The sequence below is a fragment of the Panthera leo genome, chromosome A3, assembly GCF_018350215.1.
Source record: "Panthera leo isolate Ple1 chromosome A3, P.leo_Ple1_pat1.1, whole genome shotgun sequence".
Classification (NCBI taxonomy): Eukaryota; Metazoa; Chordata; class Mammalia; order Carnivora; family Felidae; genus Panthera; species Panthera leo.
This window is the reverse complement of record NC_056681.1, coordinates 87,609,256-87,618,660: the sequence shown is the minus strand read 5'-3', so window position 1 is coordinate 87,618,660 and position 9,405 is coordinate 87,609,256. Positions and strand designations below refer to the sequence as shown.

Here is a 9,405-nt window from a genome sequence, read left to right as displayed (position 1 = left end):
GGGGGCGGTCAGCTCTTAGTACGCGCTCAGTTCAAGTCTTTGTGCACGGAGGGTATTTGCGGGGACATAGACTACAAAACTTTTGTTGCCCTCCAACTACCACCCCACTCTCCTTCTTTACACGGAATTGGAAAAGGGAAAGAGCGAGAAGGGGAGGGGGGCGGGGAATACTAGCCATGGTTAGGAGCCGGGCTGGGGCTCCTGCAGCGCTCAGCCGACTCCTCCAGGCTGCTCGGGGCCCACGATGGGACAGCTTGTCAGGTCAGGAGGGAAGTCAGCTGCTTGGCATCTCTTCAGCCTTAGGGAGGAGTCCTGGCCTGGTCCCTGCTCTGCCCGCCCCCCCCTCCCCGCGACGTAACTTGCGTCTCCTTCTAGAGAAACCCTGCATTAGTAGCTTCTTTCCCTGATAGCCAGTTGGGTCTGGTTATGTTTTGGTGTGAACCTTTGGCATATATGTGCTTTTTTAGACTGGAAGAGAGGAGTGTTTATCTCATGTCTTACCTATTTGGGACGCTGAAACACCACAGTGGACCCTTCAAGAGTAGTTAAAATGTAAATCACTGCGTCATAGAGAATATCAGAGAGAGGATTTTTGTATGCCCATTTGTATCATTTACGTTCCTAGAACATCTGAGCTGGAAGGTGCTTAATCTAACACACGTTTTTAGAATAATGGAACTCATAGATTCTGGTGGGATTAAACTAGGCAGGATTTTTAGAGGAGAGGAGATTACAGGTGGATTTGAAAGGACTGTGCCTTTTTGCACACTAGTGCAGTCAGCTTTGGGGCCTGTATGTGTGACAAAGTTTCCCTTTGTACTGCTTGTTTAGAAAAGGAAGCAGAAGAGAAAGTGCCCAGATTCCAAGATTCCAATGAAAGGATTAGGTTCACCACTAATTACCTGATGACCTTGGGTGAATTACACACAATTGCTGCCGCTCACCATCTATGATGGAAATGCTTAACATCCACCTCCCCAGAATAACACAGAACTTAAATAAATATCAGAAGAATTTTGGAAACCTTAAAGTACTACACAGATTTTAACTAATTTTTATTTACATAGTTAATTACCATGTGCTGTACAGCACCCTAGCCATATGGGACTTCTGAACACTTGAAATGTGGCTAGTCCAAAATGAGATGTGCTGTAATTGTAAAATACAGGATTGCAAAATAAGCTAACAAACAGAGACCAGCTTTGAAAACTCCCTGAGAGGACAAAACCAGTCTAGTCAAACAAACAAGGCTTAATTTAGCTTATTTTGCAAGACTAACTTGACCTGGGTCATTTCTTGCTTTTTCCTCTAGAAATCATAAGCAAAACTTAAACTGTTTCCCAAGGTTCATAAGAAGTAACCACTGACCAGTTCCCTATCATTTAAGAAAATTTTAATGTTACAACAGCAGAGGCCACTTGTAGGCAAACAGGCTTGAGCAATGGAATGTAGAAAAGGCCCACAAGGGCTCCCTGGCTGAGTACAGACAGGCGCATCGGGCCACCCACCTCAAAATATCCATAGGCCCTAACTGACCAATGGGCTACTTACAACCAGGTATAGTTACCAAAAAAGGGAGATTTCCATACGTGGCCGTACCTCATCTTCCCCCTTTAAAAACAGCCCCCACCCACTGCCTTGTCCACAGCTTCTCCTTTGCTGTTTTGCCTGCTTCTCCCTTGTGGTGTATTCAATAACCTGTTTCCTTTGTTCTGCTGAAGGTGAATTCTTTCACCTCCCGAGCCAGCAGCTTCCACCTGATCTTTGCCCCACATTTTGGAGGCCCCATCTATCAAGACAGATAGACACCATAAATAACCATTTAGACACCATAAATAACCCATTTAGACACCATAAATAACCAATCACAGTAAAGAATAAACAGTCACTGTTTTGTCACTAAATAAGCTGTTTTATAACAATATGTGACAACAGTGAACCTCATTCCATGTTTTGGTTTGAGTGCTCCTAGTTTGCAAACTCTTTATTTTGGAGTGTGCACAGTAAACTTTTACTACTTCAATGACTCCTTGGTTTTACTTCTGTTATTTCTGAACTTTTGACAGCATTGTACGTTATAGTTCCATAAAACTCTTACATGTACCTTTATCTCGTTTGATCATTTTACCAACCCCATGAAAATACCAGAGACTTCTAACCACATATTACAAGTGAGGAAACTGAGGCTCTGAAACCAAAGTATTAGTTTAGGCTTACACAAATGTTCCTTACTATGGGTGTGGTAGTTATGGGAAGGAAATAAAGATGTTGCAATGGAGACAAGTGTTAACCTCTATTTAGCTTTGTAAAAGTTTAATGGCCCATTATACTGGGCTTGCAACATCCCAACAGCCCCTCCTGTGATGCTCATGTGGTTAGTAAAGTCCTCTTCTGCAAGCCACAGTCTTGTTCTCTGTCTTCCCTTTTTTGTCCCTGTGAGTCCAGGGAGGCCATATTTCCATTTGGAGTGGGGGTTGGGGCAGGCAAAGGGGACAGTAGGAAAATATCTTCTCTCCCAAATCCACTTATGATCTTGGGGCAGAGGACTTTGGGGCCCAAGGTCCTCAACAGGTTATGTTGACTTGAAGGCACAACAGCTGTTTTTAGTCACTGATGTGGAGAACAAAGGTAAAAGAAATGTAGATAAATTTCCTTATAACCTGCAGCAAATACTTGACAAATACTTGAGACAGGCTGAGTATAACATTCCTCCAGGAACACCCAATTGTCTTAATGCTTTGCTGGAGGGAGAAACAAGTGGTTAACTGATAAAGCTCACAGTAAACTAGTGGTTAACTGACAGAGATCACAGTCAGGCAGGACAAGAGTCTGTATCAGTTTGCAACTGTCTTAATGATTTACAAGAAAAAAAAGCGATCTTATCAATAGCCAAACTTCCAGAAACCTATAGATTCAAAGTCCTGGAACCCTGTCATCACCCTCCCCTCCATAGGGTAGAAAATCATATATAATCAGTCACTCCTCATAATCCTAGGGCAGCTCTTTGTGTCCACGGGTCTTGTCCCCGTGCTTTAATAAAACCACCTTTTTGCACTAAAGATGTGTCAAGAATTCTTTCTTGGCCATCGGCTCCTAACCCCCACATTTCCACATCACTAACCACTGTATTTCCAGGGCTAACCTCAGTCCAGGGCAGGTGAGAGGAGTACAGGGCTAACCTCAGTGCAGGGCAGGGTAGTTTTGAGAGTGCTTATAAACTATAAAGCACTGTACTGCAGTCATGAGAGGTAGTAAATGCCCCACTGTGAACGAAAGAAGGAAACGAACAATTTTGTTTTGTTTTGTTTTGTTTTCAATGTTTTTGAGAGAGAGAAAGGAAGACAGAGAATCCAAAGCAGGCTCCGCGCTGTCAGCAAAAAGCCCGGTGTGGGGCTCAAACCCATAAACCTTGAGATCATGACCTGAGCTGAAGTCAGACACCTAACCAACTGAGCCACCTAGGTGCCCCCAAGCTGTTTCTATAGCACAGACAATTTGCAGAACTGATTGAGGAGAGAAAGATGTTTGGAGAAAACAGAAGGGAAACTGGCCTGGGGGAGCAAGAGTTGGAGAAGTGGTCAAGGGGCCTCAAAGGATTCCAGCCCTAATTTGTCCTAAATTGGGAAGTTGCCAGCACAAGTGTGACCTCAGCACTGCTTAGGATTATTAATCTGGCAGGTTCCTTATACCAGGACAAATGGAAGGGAAGAACCTGGAACAGGGAGACATTTAGAAAGCTGGGGCAATGGCCCAGGCAAGAATGAGATGAACAAGGAATTGATAAGGGATAAGGTAGAGCAGAAGTCAGGAGGAGGGATCCAAGTAAGGGGTCCTGCTGACCTCTCCCTCTGTTGATCTGGGATGAGGGCAGAGACAGAAGCTGGAGTTCACTTTCCCACAGTGAAAGAAGACAGGTAAGGAGCTCCCTTACTAGGGATGGAGGTGGGACTCCAGGGCTGGTAAGGCAAGAGACAGGCTCTTCCAGACCTGCAGGACAGCCGAGAATAAGTCAGAAGATGTGAGGAGGGGTATGAGAGACAGAGTGCAGAAGCAGGTGTAGATGGTTGACTATAAATAATCTATCTGATCTTCTAGTCTCCTGCCCTCGGCCTGAAGATGTGGGGTCTTAGGCCAGTGCAGCCATCCCAGAAAATCAGGTTGGTTTATTCCTTCTTCCTGAGTGTGTGGGTGTCTGTGTGTGTGGTTTATATGCATGTTTTGGCTTACGTGTACCTACCTATATGTAGGTGTATATATATTTATTTATATATTTGGACCTGTATAGGCTTCTAAGTGACTTCTGTGTTTACAAGGACATGTATTTGAGACAATATCTTTATGCATTTTTCTGTACTTAGTGTACATATCAAATTACAATTAGAATTTCAATTCTTTTTTTTAATGTTTATTTTTTGAGAGAGAGAGAGAGTGTACGTGCGCGCGAGTGGGAGGGGGGCAGAGAGAGAGGGAGACAGAATCTGAAGCAGGCTCCAGGCTCGGAGCTGTCAGCACAGAGCCTGATGTGGGGCTCGAACTCACTAACCATGAGATCATGACCTGAGCCACTTAACTGACTGAGCCACCTAGACACCCCTAGAATTTCAATTCTTAAAGGAACCTAAGCAATCCTGGATACGTAGGCACCTCTGAGCAGATGCATAGATGTATAAATGTAACTTTGCAGTGCTATGCTGGAACTGTCTTACACTAGCTCACAAAGAACTAATTGTGCACATCTTTCTAACTTGCATTAAGTGATAATCACATTATAGCTCGAAATTGCCATGGTGGGAATATTTACAACACAGAAATCAATAACTGCTATAAATCAGGTTGTTGTTTTCCAGAAAGCTGACTGCTAAACACTTACCAGCTCACACTGGGTATATATGTTTTATGTGTGTATGAGACATCTGTGCTCTGTGTGTATCAGTACATATATGTACCTAAAAGTACATATATGATGGGGCACCTGGGTGGCTCAGTCCATTAAGCGTCCAACTTCACCTCAGGTTATGATCCCACAGTTTGTGGTTTCGAGCCCTGTGTCAAGGCCTGCGCTGACAGCTCAGAGCCTGGGCCCTGCTTCAGATTCGGTGGCTCCCTCTCTCTCTGCCCCTCCCCCACTCATGCTCTGTCTCTCTCAAAAATAAATAGATAAACAAAAAAAGAAGTACATGTATGAAAGTATGTACCTGTGTAGTGGGTTCACTTTTTGATAGACCACAAACTCAGGGGTGCTAAACTGCAACTCGTTTCCTACAACTAAGATTAATTCCTGTCTCAGTCCTCTGCTATTAATCTAATCATGTACAGGTGAACTCAGTCATTTCAGGTTTCAGTGTAGACCAAACACTTGCGCCCCCCTCCCCCAATAGTTCCCCAGGTTTGCATCTGAGGGCCAGGGTTAAATAACATGGAGCAGCGTGAAGAGGCACGGCCATACCAGCTGCCAAGATGCCCAGTTCTCCTGTGAGGGCCTCTAACCAGTCTCCCTCTCCTGAGATTTTCCAGGCCCCAGGAAGCCTCTAGTTGTTCTGTCTAGACTGCCATTTTTGGAACCTGTCCTCTTGTCAGGTTCAGAGGGGTTAGTTTCCTTCCTCCTGGGCTCCTGGACTCTCCCTCCAGGATGCCGTCTTCAGGATTAATGGGGGGGGGGGGGGAGAGCATCATGTCACCTAACTACACAACACCCATAAGATAAACTGCAAGCCCATCTCATAGAGACCAAAATGCCCATAGGTCAAGGGCCTCACAGAGGGCCAAGCTGGGGTTTGAACCCAGTTCTTTCTGACTCTAAAGCCTTTCCACTCTACCAGATGGCCCCAATTCTCAGCAGATTAGGGGCACTTGGTACATACTTTTGGTCAGGATGCTTTAGGCCACTGATGCTCAATAAATCATAGAATTCCAAATTCCGTCATCTGACTTTGCACCAACTGTTGTTACCTGCCCTGACGCTGTAGTGCAGCAGGAAATCCAGAAATAAGTGTACCCGGAGCAAGGGCCAGGAGGCTGACCCTGTAGGGAGTCTGAGACACGTAAAGGGGCGGGCGGGGGGGATGAGTCTCACCAACTTCCACTCCCCAGCCTGTCCCATTCCTTTCTCAGGATTTGTTCTTTGGCACCTAGCTGGAGCCCTGGACCCAGAACTTTCTGAGCTGCCGACAGTCTGTGTCCCAGGAGGGAAGGGCAAACCACTGAGGGTGGGGTGGGTTAGGCAGGCTAGCCCTGAGGTCAGATGCTCCCAGGAGGGAAGAGGTCCGTCCATTGCAAGGGAGAGGCGGGTAGAGGGGAAGCCTCATCTCTTCCAGGCCCCTGCCTTGCCTATATGCAAATGTAGGGAAACCAGACACCCCCTTTAATAAAATTACTTCTTTTTCCAAAAATAAAGAATTGTAGTTTTTATTGAGACAACTGTAGCAATTGTAAGCAACACTACAGAGAGATCCCAGGGCCTGTAGCACAATATCACACCCAGATATTGACACAGATCTATCAGTCTCCCAGATTTTCCCAGTTTCCCTGTACCTGCTTTCGTGTGTGCACATGTGTGTGTATGTGTGTTAGTTCTGTGTAGTTTCATCACAATTGTAGGTCCATATGTCGGCTGCCACAGTCCCGTCTCCACAAGGATCCCGCAAAGTACCCCTTTTTTATCCACACTCCCTCCCTTCCTCCATCCCCTTTCCTGATGCTGGCAACCACTAGTTTGTTCTTCATTTTCCATAACCTTGTAATTTCAAGAATGTGATACAAACGGAAGCTTTTTTCACAAAGCACAGTTCCCTGGAGGCTCATTCAAGTTGTCATATGTCTCAATAGCTCCTTCCCATTGCTGAGTAGCATTCCACCATTTGGATGGAGTGCATCTCTTTCTAGTGAAATATTTCCCACATAATTCCTGTATAATGGACATAAAGGTTATAAAGTTGTGGCTCCTTATCTGCAAATCCTTGAGCCTCACAGAAGAATCTGGAAAATAAGGAGAAACTCCATGTTTTGGCACCCACCCTTGAGCACTTGTGGCTGAGTATTTGTCCCCAGGCTGGGTGGGACTGTTTTCTGGGAAGGGGCTGAGCAGAGCCAAGTGTCCCAAGGCTGCAGGTGTTGGGACCTCAGAAGGGAGAAGAGGTAAATAAGCCTCTGCCAGACTAGCACCTGTCTAGACAAGGGCCTCTCTTTCTGCTCTGACTTCTTTTGGACAGAGGAGGCTGTCTGGAGCCAGTAGAGGCTGGGCAGGGACCCCTCTCAGAGCAAGTCACCACCAGCACCAGCTGCTGCCTGGGGATGGGACAAGTGCAAGGCCAGTCCTAGGATCAGACAGGCCTCTGCCAGCAGGGCTCCTGGAAGGAGGTGGGAATTCAGGACCCAGACCTCTGGGGCTTTGTCTCCCGGAGCTGAGCCTGGCTAGGATCCTCTTATCAGGCACTAAGTGTCTGTGTTTGGACACACAGTAAGCAGCTCAAGCCTTGGACTGGCTCAGGACCTCCAGGGAGAGCCCATGAGAGAAGGGGTGGTCCCCTGAGTCAGGTAGAGGGAGAGAAGTGAGGAAAGCAGAGGTTGGGAGATTTGCTCCAGGGCAGCCAGGCGTCCTGACTGGCTCTGCCACTCCCTACAGGTGCCCAAAAGACTTCCCTTCCAGCCCAAGCTCCCTCCTCCCAGAATCCTGAGGGTTTGCAACCTCCTCCTCAACTTACCCTTTCTATCAGCCAGCGTTGCATCTCTGTGTGAGGGTGAGCCTCCTCCCTTCTAACCCGGCCCCTTTAGGACTCTCCCAAGGGTGGGCACCCCTCCCTGAAAATCTGACACGCAGAAGTGAGGGAAAGGGGCTTCTAGTGGCAACCAGTGCATCCCTTCTGAGCACCCTCACGTGCCTGCCAGGGCTTGAACCAGGCTGCAGGTGGACAGACGTGGGTCTCACAGACTGGCTGGGCAGGCAAAGCATCACCTCCTAGAAAGTTCACTCAGAAGCTCAGAAGTCACAGGGAGGCAGCAGATGAGACTGATGAGGACTGTGGACTCAGTACAAACAGAGGTCAGAGAAGAAAGGGGTTAGAGTGGCCTAGAAATCTCGGCAAGGCTTTTGTGGAGGAGGGATGCTGCCTGGGTCTTGAAAGACTGGTAGGAACTGACTGGACAGGCAGAGAGAAGGAGCAGGAAGAGCACTGTGAATGAAGTAAGAGGGGTGAGTAGGAGAGTCTGTGCAGGGCAGGGGCCAGGATGAGTGGGATTCTTTAGGATTCCAGAGCCAGGATGCAGAGTGTCTTGTGAGGGCGGGTAACTTTCCTTCCCTGGCCAGTGTGACCTGGCAAGTGTGACCTGTGGGGCAGAAGACTAAACAGAAGGAAGAAGAAGGCTGAGCAGTAGCCTAATCAGTTGAAACAGTCCTCTTGCAGGGTGCCATGAAGGGCTCAGAGAGCTCCTGAGCTCCTTGGAGCTGACCCCTGCTATTGAAATATGTTGAAATACCTGCAAAGAAGTAATGAGACCAGTGGTCTGGTTTGTGCAGGACTGAGGGAGGTCCTGGGATATGGCACTTGCAGTTGTAAAAATGGGATGAGTTGGTCACCCTTTAAAAACAATCCTTTCTGGAGAGGGCCGTCCTAGAGCAAGTCTGAAGGGGCTGCCCCAACGATCCATGACAGATTATATGACTCAAGTATTTTTTAGGAGAAATGTTCAGATTTCAGCTCTATAGAATTGTCTTCCAGTACTTTAGGAGAGCAGGATTTACATGTGACAGCAAATAACAGAATGAAGTATTACCCACAGAGCAATTCAGGAATGTTTCCCAAATGCTGTTTCCTCAGGAGATGTTAACTGGTAATTCCAGAACAAAGGCTTCCAGTGATTCTTGGGAACACAGTCCTCTACCATCGGTCCGCCTGCCATACCCTTACCTTGGAGAGTTCTGCTGCCTGTCAGTACATTAAGGCTCAGAAAAGCCCCAAGGGAGAGAAACCTGTTTCATCCTGTTTAATGGCTCAATAAACAAGGTTATTTGCACAGAAGGAGCCTTGTCTTTACCCCCGCTGCAAATGCTTTCACCCAACACATACAAATTTTCTCATAATTCCAGACTGGAAAACTCTGGAAAAGAACATAGATCTCTAGGATCACCCACTTCATGCTCCTGGAGGGCCTGTACCAACTCAGTAATCCCATGGGCAGACTTTAAAGATAATCCAGCTAGAAGTGTAATTTCCATTCGTGTTCAATTTCTCTCTCTCTCTCTCTCTCTCTCTCTCTCTCTCTCTCTCTTTTTCTTTAATAATCCATTGTCTTTTAAATGCTGGACTTTTCCGCTCTTCACCCTAAGGCCTCAGGCTTGGGCTTTGATTCTCTCTGGGCTGGAACCACCAGAAGCCTTGGATCATCCTCTTGCCTTGCAGGGTAGGAGGA

General features: G+C 46.9%; 1 long non-coding RNA gene across 1 annotated transcript; it reads left to right on the top strand.

The window, feature by feature from the left end:
* Positions 1-3,401: 3,401 nt before the first annotated feature.
* LOC122216182 lies at positions 3,402-9,011 on the top strand. Its single transcript, XR_006200769.1, has 2 exons — positions 3,402-4,157; positions 8,814-9,011. It is a non-coding gene; the product is annotated as an uncharacterized LOC122216182 (long non-coding RNA).
* Positions 9,012-9,405: the final 394 nt, after the last annotated feature.